The following is a 22000-nucleotide window of genomic DNA, read 5'->3' as shown; positions in this document are numbered from 1 at the left end:
TCTTTCATAGTTTTCACAGTGACACACCTGACCTGGGGTTACAAAAACTCTGAAAAATATTCACCAAGCTTGAAATGCACGCTTATTGTTATTTTACGCATTCTGATACCCCCATCTAAATGGATAAAATCTGTTTATCACCAGAACAGTGGTTGCCAATGCGTGGGGTCCCAGAATTCCAGGGCTTTTGGAAATATAATCATGGAGTTTTTCAGTATTTAAGTTGGGATGAATTTGGTTGTGAGCAACCAAAAGTCCAGGTCAGACAGGCTTAAATGGTGTCACTGGCAAGTTCTTAGTAGATAAACTGCAGGAGGGACTTGATCCAGCTCTTTCTCTCTGCTCTGTTTTCCACAGTGTTGGCTTATCTTTAGACTAGCCCTATTTGCCGTCATAAGATGGTTCCTAGCAACTGCTGGGGTATGGGTTTCCTTGTATATGCCAAGCAGGAGAGAGGAAAAGGGAATCTTCTTAAGATTTTCAGAAAAGTTCTTGAAACTCTAATTGGACTGGTTTCCAGCATGTTCTACCCTCCTGATGACCAGGAGAGGGAATATGTTAATTGGCATATCCTAGGTGATATTTTTCCACCTCTGGAGCTGGGGTGGAGTCAGCTTCCCCAGAACCCCACAGAACTCCCCAACTGTCAATTGGTCCGGTTTGGAGGAAAGGATGCTGTGGACACAGCTTCAAATGTACACTTCATTGAGCTGTTTTTTTATGTTTCAAAAGGCCCAAAGTTATTCAATCATTTGAATGAAGTAAGACTTCTGGGGTTAACCAAACTGTCAACTTCTTTGGCTTTTAGCCGTAAATATTTCAAACTGTGAGCTCTGGCAATTTGGTAGATATTCTGTATGAATTAGTTAATATTTAGCAAATAAGTATTAGTTGGTAGAATCTTCTGAAACTTTGTGTTGATGAGAGTGCTTGGAATTTAATAAAAGTAGTTCATTGTGGTTAAGAAAAATTGGGGGGCTTGCCTGGTGGCGTAGCAGTTAAGTGCACATACTCTGCTGCAGCGGACCGGGAATTCGCGGGTTCAGATCCCGGGTGCGCACCGACACACAGCTTGTCAAGCCATGCTGTGGCAGCGTCCCATATAAAGTAGAGGAAGATGGGTACGGATGTTAGCCCCGGGCCAATCTTCCTCAGCAAAAAGAGGAGGATTGGCAACAGATGTTAGCTCAGGGCTAATCTTCCTCACACACACAAAATAAATAAATAAATAAATTGGGAACCTTTTGTCTCAGCTTTCTGAGTTGATAGCAGATAAAACTAACTGTAATTCACCTAGATGACCAGTTAAAAACTGCAGATGTGGAAAAGTGACATTCAGTTGTACTAGTCTTACTTCCAAAATTTAAAATTCAGCATTTCAAGTCCATTTTTTTCGGATAAGGTAGGTTTTAAGTTTTACTAGCATGTTTTAAAAACATTAATCATATGGAAAGAAAAAGATGATAAATTTTAATATTGCTATGATGGTGTCTATGACTCAACATAAATTGTTGTTAGAGGCACCACCAAAAAACAATTCTGTCTTGGGGGAAAGATGTTGAGCTGAAGGGCTGCAGAAGAGATGCACGTTTAGTAAAAGTAATGAGAGGCAGAGACGATAATGTAAGATTGTTTTACAAAAAGAAATTTCTAAAAAGAATATAGTCAAATTGTTGAGGAAAATTTCATTGTTAAAGAGTAAACATTGTGCACGTCAAGCATTGAAGAGTGTAAAGTTGTCAATGGCAATGTGAACTTATTCTGAGATACAGGAAGTCTTTCACGCTCAATGCATTTTGGAAACATTTCCATCAGAGTGGAGAAAGCTAAGGGAACTTAAGTCATACTGGATGCATTATCAGTGCAAAGCAATGTTTGCTGTGAAGCATTTGACCAAGACTCATGCTGAGCCTCTTGGCCTTTTGCTGTTGTTTTACCTGACTTACACAGCATTGGTTGTTTTGGACTGACTGTCTGACCAGTTGCCAGACTAGGAATTCTTGGCCAGTGCATCAGGGTCTTGTGGATGTAAAATAAGAACCTGCCGCTCCCCGCGATGAGGCTGGCCAGCCTGGTGTTCTTGGGTAGCCTGCCCGACCTCCTGTCCACTAGGGGTCCACATTTCAGACTCCACTCTGACCTTAGAAGGCAGATTGCTACATCGGGATGTCTTATTTACGTAGTCTTTAGTTTTATATTCCAACCCTTCCCTGCCTGCACCCACCTTCTTGGTTTATTGTTTTTCAAACTTCGCCATTCTCAGGCATTCTTCACAATTTTGCTTGTGTTTTTCCTGATTTTGATCTAAATGTCACCTATTTATTTGCTTCTGTTTCCCCATAAGTCCCCTCACTTGTTAGAATGTAAATCAATCTGTTTAAAAAAGGAGATTTTCCATTATCCCTTAAAAGAGAAAGTACTATCAGTTGCCAGAGCTCAATGGGAACCTAAAATAAACACTCAGAAGGCAGAACGATGGTATACACAAGAGTTGGCAGACTTCTTCTGTAAAGGGCCAGGTAGTAAATATTTTCGGCTTCCCAGGACATATGGTTTCTGTTGCAACTACTCACTTCTTCCACTGGAACCCCAAATCATCAAGAAACAATATGTAAATGAGTGAGCATGGCTGTGTCCCAATAAAACTTTATTTACGGACACGGAAATTTGATTTTCATGTATTTTTTTCACGTCATGAAACATTATTCTTCTTTTGATATTTTTCCCCCGTTTAAAAATATAAAATCCATTCTTAGCTCACAGACTCTACAAAAATCAGCAACAGGCCAAGTTTGCCTGTGGACCGTAATTTCCTGGTGAAAACTTCTCACTGTATACCATTGCCTACTTTTACCTAAGATATTGAGCTGGACACTTCTCTCTTTGTTAAAAATGGACTTCAATGTGTTTTAGGTGTCAGACCAGCACTCAAATGAGGCGTTGTCCTTGACATAATTAGAAAGGTTGAAATGGAATTGGAAAGAGAACAACTTTCAAAGTATGCAATTCAGTGTAATTTGTTGTCATGTCTGTGCCACCTAAAATTATCGTAGCGGTTTAAGTCTAGAACTTTAGGAACTCCTGCCTTTGTCTATTTGTCCTACCCACTTGTTCTCCTAATCACACGTATAATATGAAGATAGAGATACACATAGCACATGAGTGAAGTGAGAAGCAGAGACAGGGAGAGTTTACAACATAATAGCTAGAAACAGCCGAGATTAGTAATGGGGGAGGAGGAGATGCGAGAACGGCTGTTTTTGATAAGGGAGCAAATATAGTTCTTCTTTTCTTCTTCTGAAAGAAGAAAAGAAGAACGTTCTTCTTTTCTTCTTCTGAAAGAAGAAAAGAAGAACGTTCTTCTTTTCTTCTTCTGAAAGAAGAAAAGAAGAACGTTCTTCTTTTCAAAAAAACAAATTGGCAAAAACTTGACTATTTTGCCAACCAGTTCATTACCCTCTCTCATCTTTCTGATAGTATCATAGTATATGGTACTGCATATTACCCATCCCTCTCCCAGTGGTAGCTTCTTTGGTATTTATGTGTCACATCATTCTAGTCTAGAAGTTTCTGATGTTAGTGTTTCCTCTCCTCTGGCAAAAGGAACAAGGGAAATTAGTGACCCAGGATAGTGTCTCTTTATCCAACCACTTTCTGTTCCTTTGTGGTGGTTCAGTCAATGTTAAATCTGAAATACAGGCTTTTTTCCTTGGCCCGTATTGATTCTATTTTGTGTATGATTTGAACAAGAATCCTTGTTATTTCTTGACAAAATTCTGTATTAGAAAACCAGGACCAATGTGGCTTCATCTTATAACTTAAGATAGAAGTCTGGAGGATGTAAGAATTTAGATGTTAACAATATTCAAATATTTTGTATTATGATAGACAAAAACACCAAATTCTGGGGAAGCATTCGTATATAAAAATTATTACTATAGCCTGAAAAATAATCATTGTTCATGTTACCAGCACCAAAAATGATTTTTATTTCAAAACAAGCTTCTTAAAGTTGTTTTTTCAAGTTGCTTTACTTTCCAGGATCAACATGAACTAGGAAATCTTATGCCAGGAGTCTTAGCTGATATGTTCTAAAGTGTGGTAGTATAGTTGTTAAGTAATTACCCAAGTTGGGAAAAGAGATCTGGTTTCAAATTCTGGCTAAGCCTCTTAGTAACTTTGTGACCTGGGAAAATCATTTAATCTTTTTAAGCCTCAGTCTGCTCATTTGAAGATGGAGGTGAAAAGCACCTACCTCACTGTAGGAGTTGAAAGGATTCTAGTTTATCAGATGCTTTTGGGTTGAATGGCATTATGCAAAAATAGTTCTGAGCACAGCGCATGGTATGTAAAGAATAACATTCCCTTTATGTGATATTTATTTACCTAATTAAATAATAAGTATTTCAAATCATTATTGTTTTGCTGGATGCCTAAGCTGGAATTAAATAGTAGAGGACATGGGGCTGGCCCTGTGGCGTAGTGGTTAAGTGCACGTGCTCCACTGCTGGCAGCCCGGGTTCGGATCCCGGGCGCCTACTGACACACCACTTGTCAGACCATGCTGTGGCAGTGTCCCACATAAAGTGGAGGAAGATCGGCATGTACGTTAGCTCAGGGCCAGTCTTCCTCAGCAAAAAAAAAAAAAAAAAAAAAGAGGAGGATTGGCACGGATGTTAGCTCAGGGCTGATCTTCCTCACAAAAAAATTTTAAAAAATAAATAAATAAATAAATAGTAGAGGACATTTAACTCGAGGAGTCAGTAGTGCTTTAAATATCCATTTCACCTTTCCACATTTTTGATGGCTGGTTTAAAATAATTTTCTCTTATGTAAAAAGGCAGTAGGTGTGAGGTTCATCTAAGATCAGAATTTGGGTAACTTCACATCAGTGAATCTTTGTGGCCTACTGAACTCTCTTAAAGTCACTTAAACCCAGGAAACATTGACTCACATGTTTTAACACCTTAACACCAGTTCAGTTGCACCTGCTCACCCATTCGCCATTGAGTTTTTTCTCCGGTTTCTATTAATTTTGAGAATGAAAAAGGATGAAGAATCTATTCTGCATTTCGCTCACTTTCAAGTTTCTGTCAGTAAAAGATGAATAAAGATGACATCCATCGTTAGATACCTCTCTGTCCTCCCTTCTTTCTCTGCCTCTCACCTTTTTTCAGTTTCTTGCATCAGCTTCTCATCTGGAGAATGTATGTGACCTGTACAAGTCATCCTCCAGCTCCATGGTTCTTGGATTCTGTCTATGAGATGAAAGAAGACCACAGTGTGATGCTATTGAATGGTCAAGAGGAAGAGGTTAACAAAAAGTAAAACCAAGAACTACCTTATATAAAGTTGGAAGTTGAAAATGGTAGTATTGCTTTCCTTGAGCCCTTTTTTGGGGTAAAGCAAATTCTAGACATACCCGACTCAAGCTTTTGTGGGTTCATAGGGTCACTAATTCCAGGTTGGCATTTTTACTAAATGGCTAAGCCAGAATTTGGAACCGGATCCTTTTTCCCAACTTGGGTGACTACTTAACAACTTACACTACCATGGCTTTGGAATGTATTAACCAGTATGCCTGGTAATTTTAAGGAGGTATGAATTTTAAGACCCGAGTCACAACTGTAAGTACTAAGGCGACCATATCATTCAAATATTGATTCAGTGGGGCCAAGGGACATATTCATCCCATTCCAAGGAGAACAGATTGTTTCGGTAGAGTAGCTTTTGGGAACTCAGCCATCCCAGTTAGCTGCTTCTGGGCCTTAGTTTACTTGTCTATAAGATGGAATTAATCTTACCTCAGTGGTTTGTGAGGATCAAATGATAGAATTGATGTGAAGTAGTTCTGTGATATTTTGTAATGTTACATATCTCATAAGATGCCATCCAGTGTAATCTTTGAAATAAGTGCTTGTGGAGATTTCATCCTCCATAAATTCACCCAGCAGGCAAGAAGAGTATTGGCATTCCTTTGTTCTATGGACGGTACAATCAAAATTTGAGAAGCAGAAATTTTAGTTTGCAGTCCATGAATCTTGCGTCAGATCCCCAATACATGTCAGATCCCCAGTACATGTCCCTACCATAATTGGATTTAGCATGCTTTCAAACTATGAGAGTTAAAAAAAAAAAGTTCATTTTGAAAGTTAATGCCCCAGTGCCACAATGTAGTGTAAGTGCTGGCGTGACTTTTACAGAATCCTCTTCCCCACCAGGACCTTTAGCCTTATTTTTATCAACAGCTAGAGCAAGTGATTTCTGCATTCTTGTTGTTTTAATGGTGTTATTATTATTTTCAAGTGTGAAATCTGAGTATTTTAGTTGGAGAAACCATTTCAATTCTCACCATGTTTTAGTCTAGAATGTCTCCTTGTACTTTTTATTCTTTACTTGGGGATACGTCCAAGTTCTCAGATATAGAACATTTAGGACTTAATTTAGGATGATAAGCTGAGAACTGACTTGAAGGTGCCTTTTAGTTACTTCTCTCTAGATTTTTATATCTCCCAAGGTAAGCTATGCTATACAAAAATGTAAAAAACAAAACAAAAAACAGGTATATACATCATTAAATGACACTGAAATCATATACCATTTCTTTCCCATATCGCACTGTTTAGTCTGTCTGAATTCCAGCTGTTTCTTTACTCAGGCCAACTTGTTGTGTCTTCCTCTGAATTTATCTGAGTTAGAAGAATTAAGAGAAAAAACCATTAGGATTTTCTTCTCAGAGTGAGCTGTGAGGACCCCTGAGTAGTTTCCCCCTTCTCCACATAGATATCAGCAAGCTCCTGTTTTTTTTTTTTTTTTTTTCCTGTGAACATATTTAGAGGTAACCACTTTCCCCCTGATCTGGTAACCGTTGGATTCTTTTTCTCTCAGTCTTATGGAAGCTCTGGTTTAATTTCTGTGAGTGTTTGACTCTTAATGTGGCTAGAGATCTTCTAAAGCAAATTAGCGAGGAGATAAGTTTTGCTTTGAGTGAAGGACCAGGTAGCCTTCTTGTTCAACATGTTAACATTTGGGTCTGAAAATGACCAGTAGACACAGGAAGAAACCAGAGTAAAAGAATAGTGAAGCCAACTTGGATACCATTGTCTCTCTGTTCAGGGAGTACCAGGGGATTTGCAGCTAGTTTATTTGCCTAGGGTATATTTAGTATCTTCAGCTCTTTAAAATTGGCATGTAGATAATGATCCTTTCAGGTTATGATGTTTGAGGACAGCCCTGTTATTTGGATAATTATACAGTAATAAATTTTTGGCTCTTTGCATTTCCTGTAGTTTTGGGGTCCAGATATTCCTTGAGTTCATTTTCTGACTGGTGTATGTTTTATAGAATGGGAATGTTAAATAAAATACTTCCACAAGAAACTCTTGTCTTAATAGAACATGTACAAAAATATTCTATGTTTGAGTGGAAGTTACTCCATTATAACCCTTTATGGATGTTCCCTGCTGAGAAAGCATTCTAGAAATGGATGTCAACCAAGGGAGATTCATTCATTCCATACGTTTTCTAAGTTCAAAAAATGTACACCGTCAATATTTTTTCTTAATTGAACAGTTTGTTGAACAGACGGGTGCTTTAATTATGGTGGTCTAAATTTACACACATTGCAGTGGTATTTTGCTACATTAATTACCTTACTTGTCAAGAGTAACAGGTAATTACTACATCAACTCACCCTCCTGCAGAACATGGAAACATAACTTTATTTGAACAGTTACAATAAACCAGAGTGTAGCCACCCCACACCTTAGCTTTTGATAAAGGATGGCAGTTCCCACAGGGTAGAGGGGAGCTCACCTTTTTCTTGTTGTCTGTCCGCTTCAGATGCAAGTCCAGAAACATTCATAGGCTCAAAGAGTGTGTGGACTGGAAGGAAGCTTTGAAATAATTGAATTCATTAAACCTTCTCCTTAGAATATGTTTCAGAGAGGAGAGTGACTTTTCTAAGGCCGCACAGTAAGTGTGTCCGAACCAGACTTGGCACCAGTTTCACCCCACCAGGCTGCTAGAAAGCTTAGTGCATCTTAATGATTTTTTAAAAATAATTGCAATTTGAAAATCATTTGGTATAGTATACTTGGAATATTCATTCACTTCATCTCCCTCATTTGAACTTCTAACCAGTGCCTTGGCTGCCTTAGGAAGAGTATTTATCCTATATTCTGTTGAACTGCCAGGTACAACTCATGTCATTTGGTCTCTTCTCCAGTGTACTAGTGTCAGCTTTTATGACAAGTTGTGTTAAAATTCTACTTTAACATGTTTTTTGTAAAGGCGTGAACATTTTGAGCGTAGAGGACGCCCCTAGCAAAATTATGCAGCATTGCCTCTCCTGGTTGCCATGGCATAGAAAGAAAGGATTTTGTTAGCTTTTAGGTGTGGTGTGGAGTATACACAATGACATAATAGAGGCGGACTATCTTAAAAGGCTTTGTCCCCTTTTTAGTCAAACACCTGTGACAAAATTACGAACTGTGGTTAACATACACTACTTACAAGTGGTTTTTCAGAGTCGTCCAGGGTAGAGGAGCTCAGCTTGCAAAGAACTTTAGTACCTACTTTCCCCTTGCACCTGGCAGCAGGAGAGGGGTGACATTAGAAAGAAGTTCAAGACGTCAAAGGTTATGGATACGACCTTGCAGAAACTATATGAAATGGCTTGTAGAGGACAGAGTGGGCCTCCAGGGGTGATATGAGATGTCTGAGGGAGGATCTCCTCTAGCCCTCGACCCATTTCAATTTCTGATGTCTGGAATCCTGGCGTAGATGCTTCATTCCTGTAACTTTAGTCTTGTCACGTGCCATTACGAATCACTCTGTGCTCTGTAACTTGTTATGTGATAGCGTAGTTATTGGGTTTTTCTTTTTCCTTATTTTTTTATATTGAAGGATAGCATAGGATAATGTGATTTAGTCATTCATGCATCCAACAAATACCTACTGTGAGACAGCCATTGTGCTGTGTATGGCATGGGGAGGGGTAAGGTGAGGGAGGAAACAGAACAGACCCCTGCTCTTATGGAGTTTGCCTTGAAGTAGGGGGAGGCAGAGAGAGTAAACAGTGAAATGAAAGAGCAATAAATTCACATATTATGAAAATGCATGAAGGAAATAGGATACAGTGCATACCTTGGGCAGGCCACTTAGTCTGTTCAGGGAAGGCATCGTGGAAGAAATGGCTTTGACTTAAGGTCTAAAGGTTAAGAATGATCTCCATATGCAAAGGGCTGGAGGAAAAACTTTCCAGACAGAGGGAATGACGAGGGCCAAGCCTCAGAGTTAGGAGTAAAAGTATGGTGGGAGCGGAAAGACCCACTGTGGCTAGAGGCAGTGAGTGGGATTGGCGTGGATGGGTGGGTGGGAGGGTGAGAATGATGTGGGAGAGGTTGGAAATGTAAGCAGGGCCCTGTGTAACATGGCAAAGGACTGGGTCTTAGATGCTGACACTGATGGAAAGCACTCGAAGGCAGCCATCCTGATTCAGGTGTCAGAATAAACCATGTGGATGGCTGCTGGGGAATGGATTGCACAGTTTCAGGTATTGTCCTGAGAGGGGGCTTCCTTGGGAGAGAGGAAAGGTCCTGGTCCCCTGAGGCTGGGCAAGGAACCCTGAAGAGGCCGTGCCCGAGACAGACTCGGCTGGTCCTAGTTAGGAGCAGACCGTCTTCTAACTGGGGTGGCCTGCTGTTGTACACTGATAGGTGGTTTGGAAGCAGAGCGCTTCGGAGCAGGTCCTCAGACTGTGGTGGCTGAACCTGTGGCAGCAGCAGCAGCAGCGTCACCTGGACAGTTCATAGAAACGTAAATGTTCTGGCTTCACTGCAGCCTTAGTGAATCAGAAACTCTGGGGTTGGGGCCCAGCAATCCTGTTTTAACGAGTCTTCTGGGTGATTCTGATGAGCATGCAAGTTTGAGAACCCCTTTATAAGATTTTAGTGCTGGAAAGGACTTGTAAGTTCTCCAGACTCACTGTTCTCATTCCACACATGAGGGGACCCAGTAAAGAGCTGTAGTGAGGTGGGGACCCAGTGCTGATGAAAACCTGGGTCTCTTGACCCTATTCTAGTGCTTTTTCCCCATGGGTTTTATGAAGTTAAAGAATAAACAAAACCCACTTTGTTTTTTTGAGGGATAATTACGATATTTATAAAGGAGGAGATGGGTGGATTTTTAAGAAGGAATAATGCTGTGGTCTGTGAACTGAGGCTGGCCTCGTATCTCTTGCTACTATTTTCTCAGATAATTTAGAAAAGCAATTTTGGTGTGAATAACCCACTCCTTTCTCCCTGTCAGCGGTAGAAAAACAAGTGTTTTGTCTTAAGTTACACCACTGAGACATTTAGCAGAGAGTAATAGCATTCTTTTATTTCTTTATTCCTGAATATGTTTGGCCTTGTTTTTGGTTTGGAAGTCTTGATGGTCCCAAGTTGTTTTTAAAGTCACTGTGGAAGCAGAAGATGGATTATTTTCAGGTCCAGTATTTGTGCTTGCTCATATCTGTTTTCACGTAGAGTGCCACTGGAGAATCTGCCACTGGAGAACCCTGGGATTGCTCTCCTCACCCTCCACGCAGCCCCGTCTACCTGGCTAAGTCCTACTCACCTTGAATGTCTTAGGCTTAGAGATCATTTCTTCCATGAAGCCTTTTCTGACCCCTTGTGCTGAGGTCAAATTTGTGTGTTAATCATTCCCACATGCTTGTCTTGGTGTTTCCCAGTAGACTGTGGGCCTTATGAGGTCAGAGACCTTTGTCTCGATTCCAAGCTTTACTCAGCTTCAAAGACAGTGTCTGGCCCATAGTAAGTCCTGAAAAAGTAACTATCAAGTGAATCCTTTCCCTCTTAACTGATTAATTATCTGACACTTTATTAACAACCGGTTATTGAAAGACATGGTGGTGGGTCTTTTCTAAAAGAGGGATACACTGAATATTAAGACATGGTCCTATGGGATCAAGATGAGAGAAGTAGAGACAAAGCCAAAAATAAGTATTTATTTAAGGTAAATCCTAATGAAGCCTACAATAAGGCGTAAGCCATATTAGTCAGGATGTATTGTGCTAGCTGCTATGACTAACAACCCACAGATTTTGGTAGCTTACATAATAAAGGTATATGTCATGCTCGCTTCCTGTCAGTGCCTGTCCATTGAGCCTCCTCCATCCTGTACTTGCCACAAGGAACGTGGGGTCTCCACGGTCTTGGGGGAAGAGGAACAGGGAGCACAGTTGATTTTTTGTCAGGCGTGGAAATGATGCATCTTGCTTCTGCTCACATCCCGTTGACCAGAAATCAGTGACATGGTCCCAAACTAATGCCAGGGAAATTGGGTGATGTAATATTACTGTCTGCCCGGAAAGGAGAAGATGAAATAGGATTCGTTGCTATGTGATAGTCTCAAACAATATGTTTCTTTGGTTTTAACCACTGAGGTTTGATCAAAATGAAGCATAGCACCTCCTGTTTTTGTAGCCTGCTCATCAATAAATACCCGTGTCCTCCCAGAGATCAAGCAGAGGGATAGCTCTCGGAGGCCCTTAGCTTTTGCATGTCATGAGGAGGATGTCTTTTATTTAAATCCCGACTGAGAGCCCATCTTCCTCTGCGATGAGCCAGCTGTAGCTTGGATTCCTTCCACCGTAAGGTGAAATATTCCACCCTGAGTAGTGAATTTGTCTGGCCACACACAGGTTGGCTTTCACGTGGTGGGACCTGTGCATTCTGCGTTTGGCCATATTTTTCTCTTCTACTCCTGGAGTAGACAAGTTTAGAGAAAAGTGGTCACTGGTGGAGAGGACTAACAAAACCTTTCCCACTTGCCATAGTTATGTGCTTACAGAGGACCTGTGGGTGAATTGTTTTGCCTTAAGGAGAAAACTGGAGTTGCTTTTAAGACTTTAGTTTTTTGTGTATTAATCTCAGTTTATTTTTATCCAGAAGATATGGAAAAATTTTCATGATACATTAAGTGGTGGAAAATAAATAATAATGTGTTTACTTTATGATGTCTGATTTTTTTAAAAGAAAGATATGTTTCTTCCCCCATTGTATGCTGACCATGGTGGTTCTCAGGAAAGGAGCTGAAATCTTCACCTAGTCTTCAGTCTCCCTTCCTGCTATCCTTCCAACACAGTACAGAGGCTCAGGGAGAAGCTAGGCAGGGCCAGTGGAGATGTGTAGTTGAGCTGGAGACCAGAGAGTTCTGCAGTGGCCAGATCATGAGGGCCTTGTAAGGGCCAAGGGAAGGGTTTTGATCTCTACTCTAAGAGTACTGGGGAGCCGTTGAAAGTATACAAGGAGGGAATGAGGGCAGGGTGAGTATGCATGCCTGTGTAATGTGTGTGTGTGTGTGTGTGTGTGTGTGTGTGTGTGTGTGTGTGTGTGTGTGTGTGTGAGAGAGAGAGAGAGAGACAGAGAAAGAGAGACTGATGGAGAGAGAGAGAAAATAATGATGAATGATGATCCCATTTGTCGTGTGTTTTTTGGCTGTTGGGAGAGAGCCTCCACAGGAGAGAGTCAGTGTGGAGACAGCATGGCACCCTTTTCCCAGCTGATCCGAGAGGTCTCCTCCCTCCTTCTGCACAGAAGTTACTTGTCAATCAGGAGCTTACCATCCCAGCTTCAAAGCAGGCAGTGCATTTGGGGTAAATATTTATGAAATGCCAAGCTTCGTGATCAAGATGTATTTTGTTTTTAATGAGCAAATGACTCAGAATTGTTTTAAGTTATAAAAGACAAATTATTGTGTGCCATCATGGAAAAAGGAAGGAGGAGAAATTATAATTTTGCATCAAGCAATTTATTTACAGCTATAACCTGCAAGCAATCAACCTCTTTAAATTATTTAATTTTTTTAAAGGCTTGAAGTATAAAAATTTAATTTATTTATGGAATCTCATTAAGAGGACTTTTAAAAAGTAAGGTGGACTATTCAGTTGCTTCAAGGAGTATTAATTGAGTGCGTAAGATGCTATAAACACTATATTTGGGACATGAGAGATAACATGAATCTCTGCTCTCGAGACACTTGTGGTTGGAAAAAAGACAATCAAAAGCCATTAATAAATGAGTCTAAGGGTACAACAAATTTCTTCTTCTTTTTGAAGTTCAGATAACTTTTTCAGATCCTATAACCAATATTTTAGAAAATGCTTTGTTTTAGAAAATTGAAAATACCAAAAATTCTAAAGAAAAATATCACCTAATCCCATTCCCTCCAGGGCAAACATTGTTACTTTTATTTCTTTTTTTCTGTTCATTATTGGTACATATTTTTATATTTGAGTTGAGTGTCTACTATAGATACAATTTTTCTATCTTGCTTATTTCATGTCACATTATAACAAGCATTTGCGTACGTTTCCCCATTTCCAGTATCGCTTTTAATAACTACAAAATATTCCTTTGTCAGACTGGGCTATCATTTACTCATTTTTGTTCTGTTGTGATTGACATTTTAGGTAAAACAAATTCATAAAATGTATCCATTTTATGTCTCAAACCATCTTGTATACCTAACTGTTATAATAAAAGATTAATAGGTAACTGAGATTTTTTTTTAAAAAGCATCTCTCTGTGTGCATATGTCTCTGAACTTTGCCATCCAAAATAAAAAAGTGAACTAAAGCCTGGTTACAACAACTTCACATTCTGGAGAGAATAATGGGGGAATATAGTTGATACATTATTTCTGGCATATTCGATCGTCAAACACATAGCTCCTACTCTGAAATTGGTTAACAAAGAACATCCTCCAAATCCAAGAAAGCTGTTTGGTCCTAATTTGGGGACACTTGATGCCTGATTTTGAAACTCTTGGAGGTTGTCATTTCTTGCTCCCAGCACTCACTCTGAGTGACATTTTAAATCTACATATTACTTATTTTACTTTTTTCTTTTTTTTTCCGAAGAAGTCCTTAAGATAAGGTCACTTTAAGGTAATTGTTAGCTACTTTACCTTAACACAGGGACTTGACTGTGCTGGCTGAGGAAAACCATCAGCTTTTTCTTTTTGTTATAATAGTTCTTGGATTTTTGTTCAAAATGGCATAGGGTGCCTGTAAGTGCTTTATGTGGGCACATGAACCCTTTGAAAGGTGGCATGACTTAGGGGGAAGAACAGGGTGGGGGGGTTATACCTCAGATGGAAACTGAGCGCTGCCAACTGTCTCTCTCTTGAACCTTTGGCAAATGAAGGCTACTCACCCTGAACATCAGTAATCCATTCCTGGCAAGCAGATATCCTGGGTGAAAATGCTAACCAGAGCCTATTTCCGATTATTTTACATAGGTGAAATCATAATGTTATGTGTCAACATGCCAAATGCCCAATTTTCTAAAACAGAAGTTGGCAAATTATGGTCCTCGGGCCAAATCCGGCCCACTGCCTGTGTTTGTAAATAAAATTTTATCAGAACACAACACCTATCTGTGTACTTGTTGCCTATGGTTGCTTTCCTTCTACAATGGCAGAGTTGAGTAGAGAACTTATGGCAGCAAAGTCTAAAATATTCCTTGTCTGGCCCTTGACAGAAAAAGTTTGCCAACCTTTCTTCTAAAATATGACTGAAGTATAGTAAAATGCCTTATATACAGTTAACAAATATTACATTAAGAATATAAAAATGTTTAATATATTGATTACTCAATAATTAGCATGGTCTCAAAATACATATTTTTTTTTGAAATGTGGCTTTTTTTTTTTTTTTTCCTCCCATCACCAAGAACATCTGAGACACATCCCTTTTGTTGCTGGCTTTTCAAAACCTCTACAGAAGGTTCTGACATTCTACCAATTGTGTTGTAACTTGACACTTTCCCCTCACACATTTTATTAAAAATGTTGTATTACATTTTGGAGGGTGTCATAGAATTTTTTCTTTTATGAGCAACAGCCAAAAATGTTTGATTTAGAAATGAGCATTTTCTATAAAATTTTGGTATTAAAAGCCAAGAGGCATTCAACCAGGAAAATGTCAGCTGGATATATATTCCATGGCATTTGCTTGTATTTCATTTCTTAGAAGCTCAGTGTTCTCATCCATAAAATGGGAATCAGACCTCCTCACAGGGCTATGTGAAGATTAAGTAAGGAAAGATATGCCTGACACATTTTGAGAATATATTAGCTGTCGGTTCCCTATTTTCTACCCTTAGCTTAATTAGAGCAACAAATAATCAGAACTATAAAATATCTTCAGGAATTTTTCCAAATTTATAGTGCTTCTGCTTATGTATGGTGGCCTGGAGATTCAAGTATAACTTTGGAGCCAGGGAGAAATTAGAAAGGTTTATGTGTTCGAGTAAGAGATACTGGCCATTGTAACAAACATTCCTGAATTTCAGAGAATTTACTCAGTGCAGGTTTATTTCTTAGGCACCTCACAGTCTAGTGCTGTCTGATGGGGAATAGGGGTGGCGGCTCTTCTCCACGTGGTGTTTCAGGGACCTTGGCTCTTTCCATTCGGTTACTTCACCATCTGCAGGAACTAGGAGTTCTCCCTTGGCCTCTGGGTCCACGATCGGAGGAGAGAGGGCTTTAGGGATGGTTCAGGAGGCTTCAGGGTCACAATCAAAGTAACATACCCCCTTTCGTCTATTTGGCCAGAACTCAGTCACGAGGCCCCACCTAACTGCGAGGGAGGCTGGGAAACACATCCCAACTGTGTGCCCAGGAAGAAGAAATGGATTTGATGAGCATCTAGCCAGTTCTGTCACAGACTGACCATATCTTCTTGGATTATTATGGAGGACAAATGCTTACCATATGTAAATAGCTCCGAGATCCCAGTAATCTGAGAACCTGTCTAGAACAGGTACCCGTGGTAATAGCAGCATTTGGAGACAGAAATGCTGGTTTGGGGCAATTAATCTGTATACTTGTTTAATATATTTTAAAAATTAGCCTGAGATCTGAATCTGCTTCCCACATGTTGTGTGCCGTTTACACATTTTGATGTTCTAAAATCACAGATCTATCGTAGAGTAAGTTTAGAAATACATACTTAAGAAAATGTTGCATGCAATGACATTTTCATTTACAAAGTGGTCTAAATGGACTCATATTTATTTTGCTATTCTATAAAGTCCAAAGTCGGACACAGTATTGAGTGAAATTCTTTATCCATGATGGCAGATACAACATTTGTTGAAATACTACCGCTGTTATTTAATTCAAAGTGCACATTCTACAATGAACCGTATCAGGAGCGTTTTCAATTTTTCAACACCTCTAGTCGATCTAAGCACACCTTTTTTTTAAGTTATTCATTTTAAATTATGATTATATGAATATTTTAGGATTATAATCACCATAAAATGAAAGGCAAAATTTATCATACCAAAATAGAAGTTTAATTTAAAGTAGAAAGAACTTGATTGCAAGGTTTAGTAGACCAGAAACAAGATGTATATGAGGGTATTAAAGAACTCTTTTTAGAAAACCCTCAGTAGTACAGTTTTGGTCATTCCATGGAAAAAGTAACTTAAAAAAATCTTTATTCAGTGTCATAAAGTCAGCGAAGTTTATTTGAGATAGAAGTTGCCCTTCACCATATTGTGATCCAGCGGCGTTGGTTAAAAGTCAAGATTGCACATGGACGTAGGTGATTAAAAACATTCCTTTCACTTTTCTCGGTAGTCATGGCATTTCCTGCTCCCTGTCACTTTGTCCTTGACGATAGTTGAGGCAGAAAACCAGTTGAATTGACGAGGCTGGTTTTCCAATCAGCTCTTCCTTATTTTTCTCCGGTGCTGCTTTGTTATACTGGAGTTCAAATTTACTATTCATGAAACACATTTTAATCAGTGACCATATCAGACAAATGGAAGCTAAGCACTGGTTAGTATGTTGAAAATAAACACGAGGGTTCTCATTAATGTCGCTGTCTGAATAATTAGTGGAGCATCGTGTACTGAGCAGCAGCGAAAGCAAGCTGGCTTCTCACTGGAACGACAGGCTGACAGCCACGTCTTGGAGTATGGTCATTAGTGAGCCCCACCATCAATGTCATGTTACTGTGTCAAATTAGTTCATGTCCCCTTAGGAGAGAAGCCGGACCTACAAATTATCCTCCCACTTCCCTGGAAACTGTGTTGGCAAAACCCACGATCAAGTGCGAGCAAATTATTAACACGGCTCATAAATTAACTAGTTTACAGGCTTATAACATTTTACAAGTAGATAATAAAAGGTAGAAAAGTTTTCTGATTGCTGTGCCCTGATGTTAGGGCTGTGATCTGCCGACTTTTCCTTGAGGAGCCCATAGCTGGTGGGTTTTTGTTAAGAGGAGCAGACACATGGAGTGTCAGAACAAATGTTTGGAAAATGTGGACTCTAAAAGGATGCAAGTGTAAATCCGTTGAAAACAATATAATTAACTTCGTTATCTCGTGGCTCTGATAAGTAGATGACAATGGTCCTCTTTCTTCTGGTGGCAGTTGTCCATTAATGAGTTCACCAATTAAGTTTGAATGATTACAGCCTTGGCCAACTGAAATTATCTTAAAAAATATTTTTGATGCATTCTTATCATACTCTTAAGCTGCCTTGTTGAAGAGCAACACTGCTAACACGGGATGTTAAACTCAGAAGAATGCAGATTCTTCAGCCGTAATATATTTGGCAGTTTAACACAAACACAGACAACTGATACCTAGAAAACCTAGTGTGGACCAATCTGGCCTGACTTGATCTCTTATCAAGAATAGGCACCCACTGGGAGCACCACCTCTTAACTCTCTTCTGAGCTCTGGTAGACAGACAACCCACATAGTTTCCGGAGATACGTGACTATTCAAATCATAAAACTTCATACATCTCCTTTTCGGTTTCAACTTCTCTGTCTGATTAGATTAGAAAACACATACGTTCACAGAGTTTTGTCTGAGTTTACTGTTGAAAGAGAACAACACACACACACACTGAAGAGCTCGTGCTTTCTACTCATTCTGTAGTTCCATTTCCCCGTATTACAGAGTCCCCTCTGTCATCTCAAGGGCTGTATAGGTGGCATTATCATCTCAAGGATCTATGCACAAAAGGCCTGGCATGCAAAACCTTGCCACTGACTGCTGTTCACAAAACTTTCTGAAAGTGCTTGAAGATGAGTTGACTTATCTGTCAGCAACTTCAACTTACTTGGAATTAGATTTGGTAAATATTCTACCAATTACTAAGCCCTGAAAGCTCACAGCCTCAGCACATGAGCATATACACAGGGTGGCTGTTTCCATGAGAAGGCTGTGTCACAACCTTCTTCTGCATTTTAAATGTAATTGGAAAAAGAACTGTAAACTGTGGCAAGTAAGATTTTGTATTTGGCTGGCAAGAGAGAGCTTGTCTTTTTTTTTTTTTTTTTTTTTTAAAGGGGTGCCTGTGTGCATGTGTATTTACTTTCTCCCGTTGCTTCTGCTGGTTGCACTGAGAAAGACTAAAAGACCAAAACCCAAAGCAAAATCATCATGTGGACTCATGGATCATCTTGCCCTTATTTTTCAGGATGGGATAACATTGTAATTATGAGAATTTATCCTAAGAAATGAAAAATGCTGGAAGCTAAAAGCACTGAGCTTCCTAAGTGAATGACGGTGCCTTCGAGAGTGGCAGTTTTACTTGGCTATATAACATTTCCTATCCTTTTACTATAATTCTATCATACTGGACTCAGATTATGAGCTAGAAGGGAAAGGACACAATAAATGCTTAGATCCGTGATTATGTATTGAATGTAAAAGTAGCATGTCAACAAGGAATAGCTAAGGCTCACGTGTATGTGTCGCGTTCGAAGCATCACAGTTTGCCCCATTGTCACTTAACCTCTTCTCTTTGCTTTCAGAGTCCCTCTGTGTGTTGCAGTCCTGTGGCATTATGCGTGCCCCCAACCATTGACCCCCAGGCTTTTTATGGCTGTGAAACACATTAAAAGTTCAGGGTAAGTGGCAAACAACACTAATATTGTGTACCACTTAAGAATTGCCATCTACCTTTGCAGGTGACACAGTAGTGGATATAGTAATCCCTCGGAAGATAATGGAATGTCCCATTATCAAGCATGAATTCCCAAACTAGCAAGAATAGGTTTATTCCTCCATGATAACTTTATGGCTTTCAAGAATAGAATCCGTAGCTTGGGTCATATTTGTGCAGAGATGATCTAAAGCAGGGTTGGCAAACTTTTACTATAAAAGGCCAGATAATAAATACAGCCAACCGCATGGGCCATACAGTTTCTGATGCAGCTAGTCAGCTCTGCTGATTTAGCACAAAAGTAGCCACAGACAGTATGTGAACAAGTGGGCGTGACTGTGTTCCTGTTTTTACAAAAATAGGCAGTGGGCCATATTGGGCCTGAAGGCCATAGTTTGGTGACCCCTGATCTAATGCATCAAAGGGGGCACATGACCTGTAAACAGGACACCTCACTGGGTACCAGTCCCTCTGATCTTGAACGAACCATTATCTAGAAGAAACAGGAATGAAAAATGAAAAATACTTGCCCTTACTGCTGCGCAGGGTGGGGTTGTAAGGACGAAACAAGGTATAATGTATGTGAAAGCACTTTGAAAAGTTCGAAACTCCTTACAAATGAAATGGATGGCCCTACACAGTCATTCTGGTTCACCTTGTGGAGTATGCCTTCTTTACCTTTTTAATCATTTTGGGCTTTCATAAGCTAAATGAGTGTGGGGGAAAGCTCTTTTATTTTCTGAGTAATGTGGTTTGTCTGTACATTCCTTCTGTTTTACACTTGATGGACAGGCTGTTGAAATGTCTTTTTAGTATCAAATATGGATGAAGGGATGTGCGGGTAGATTATGGCAGGCTAAAGATCAAATGCCAATGAAGAATGATTAAATTTCCTTTAATCATTGGAATCTGAGAGTCTTTTAAGATCTTCCACCTTTAATATAGGCCTTAATAAATAATAATGCCTTGGATGTCTACAAGTATGTTTGAATTTCACAAGTCTTGCATGTCAAAACATAGAGACAGGCTCAGAAATATGCCTCCCTGGACTAGTGGTAATAATTAAGAAGGAAAGTCATACTTAAACAAACAGGTTCGTGAATGGAGGAATAATCAGAGTCTCAATTCATGAATTTTCTAGGTTTCTTTTTTTCCTCACAAAAAATAATAGTATAGTTTTTAGATATGTTTTCATATCATTGTATCATTTAAGAATTGTTTTCTAGTAATAGAGATGCAGCTATGTAAGTTTAAAAAAATTAGTTGTGTATTTGCTCTCATAAAAGATGTCTTTGGGATGGTAGTTTGTGCCTTCTGTCTTTCTGCTCTGCCTGCCTTTTCAAGTGTTGCTTCATTTTCCCATTATGCTTTAAGGTCACATTATAGCTGCTAGCTCTCCAGCCGTTGCCTCTACATCCTGAAAGGAAGAGACAGAAGTGCAAGGGACAGAAAGAGTCGTCCTCCCAGCTGGGGCAAGCCTCTTTAAAGAACTTTCCCTGAAATCTTACTCAATGACTTCTACTTACATCTTTTTAGCCACCCCTAAATTAAAGCCATCTGGGGAATATATCCTTAGACTTGAGAAATTTGATGTCGCAGATAAATTCCAGGTTCTAATAGTAATGAAGAAAAGGTGAATGGCTACTGAGCAACAGTTGTGGTTACTTATACAAAATCATGATATCACTTTTTCTTAACATGTTTGATTTTTATTTGTTTTCAATGAATGCCTTCTATCTTGCATTGACTTGTGTGTATAATGTCTTATTTGAGTTTTACATGTTAGAATTTCAGCTTATTCAGTTCTCAACAGAGATACATATCTCAGTAAAAATATTTTAGGACCATAATATTCTTGCTGAAGGTGCCATAGCAAATCTGAGAAATAAATTTCTTTCTCAAGAGAGCTATCAATCAAAATTTAAACTCCTGAATTTTCTATCTTCTGGTTGTAAGTTTTTGTTAAAGCTTGAGTACCAGCATAAGGTCCTAGCGACATCAGGCTCCTACCCAATCCCCTTGTCCCAGTATGTGCAGGAGATATTGCTGCTGGCTCTGCACTGTCCCTCAAAGACTGGACAAGGCTGTCTACTCTGCATCTCTGTGATTTGCTGCTCCCCATATCTCTGCTGAAAGCTTACCTTGGAGGATGGAAGAGACCAGTTGGGTCACCCTGTCCAATTTCTCTATTCCAGATTGGCCTGTAGGTTATTCTCGTGAAAATTTTCATCTCATAGAATGAGACTTCCCTATGCTTCAAAATATATTCTCTACCTATACCGGCCTGTGATAGTTGCACCACCGTGAAACGTGGTGGTGGATGCATTCACAAACATTTATTGAATGCCTGTTATGGATATAGGATAGCCGTATGGTTAAGTGTGTCTGCTTTGAAGTTAGATCAGCCTAAATTCAAATTCTACCCTTTGCACTTGCTGGCTGAGTGACCCTGGGCAAGTTACTTAACCTTTCCAGGCCACGGCCTCCTCATGTGAGAAATGGAGATAAAAATAGGAGCGAGGTCCCTCTGAAGAGTTGGTGAGATGATGCTTGTAAAGAGCTTAGCACAGATCCAGGGACGTAATCAACGCCAGCATTGTGCTACACACCTCAGGTGATGTGGCAGAAATCCCTGGCTTTGAGGAGTTTTTGCCATCCTGTAGCTGGTTCGTTGGTCGTTGTTTTATTGGTAGACAATGTATGTTTCACAATCCATCACTTCTCACCTGATATTCCCTTGTAAGTTTAAGTAGACCCTTGGAAGGTGGCCTGGATGCTTGTCTTCAAGGACACTGCAGCCATGTATACAGCTGGACAGCCCTGCTAACAGGACTTAGATCTCTGGGTCCCATTTTGATGATTTCCCCCAACAGGCATGCAGTTCTTTTTTTATTCAATTTTTTTACTTACTCAGACAATGTGCCTGCCTAGCAAGCAGAATTCACTAACTGCTTTCAAGTTGGTATTGCTGATGATAATCTGAAACTCGGTAGCGTTTCACTCATGGAGGCTGATG

The 22000-nt window shown here is 39.7% G+C and overlaps 1 protein-coding gene and 1 non-coding gene across 12 annotated transcripts in view; both read left to right on the top strand.

Moving 5' to 3' along the window:
- Window positions 1-22000, top strand: part of FOXP1 (forkhead box P1) — a 577255-nt gene that overhangs the window by 187717 nt on the left and 367538 nt on the right. For 10 of the 11 annotated variants that reach the window (XM_087431333.1, XM_087431327.1, XM_087431330.1 and 7 more), the window contains one exon: window positions 18854-18949. The exons of the other annotated variant lie outside the window; for it this stretch is intronic. The gene's annotated coding sequence lies outside the window, so the exon portion shown is untranslated. The remainder of the gene's footprint in view (window positions 1-18853; window positions 18950-22000) is intronic. 11 annotated transcript variants of the gene reach the window in all.
- On the top strand, window positions 3309-3411 carry LOC147917070 (small nucleolar RNA SNORA69). Its single transcript, XR_015552379.1, has one exon. It is a non-coding gene; the product is annotated as a small nucleolar RNA SNORA69 (small nucleolar RNA).

Source organism: Ceratotherium simum, chromosome 5 (assembly GCF_057802395.1).
Source record: "Ceratotherium simum simum isolate JZ-2026a chromosome 5, ASM5780239v1, whole genome shotgun sequence".
Lineage (NCBI taxonomy): Eukaryota > Metazoa > Chordata > Mammalia > Perissodactyla > Rhinocerotidae > Ceratotherium > Ceratotherium simum.
Note: the sequence above shows the minus strand (reverse complement) of the source record. Positions and strands in the feature narration are given on the sequence as shown.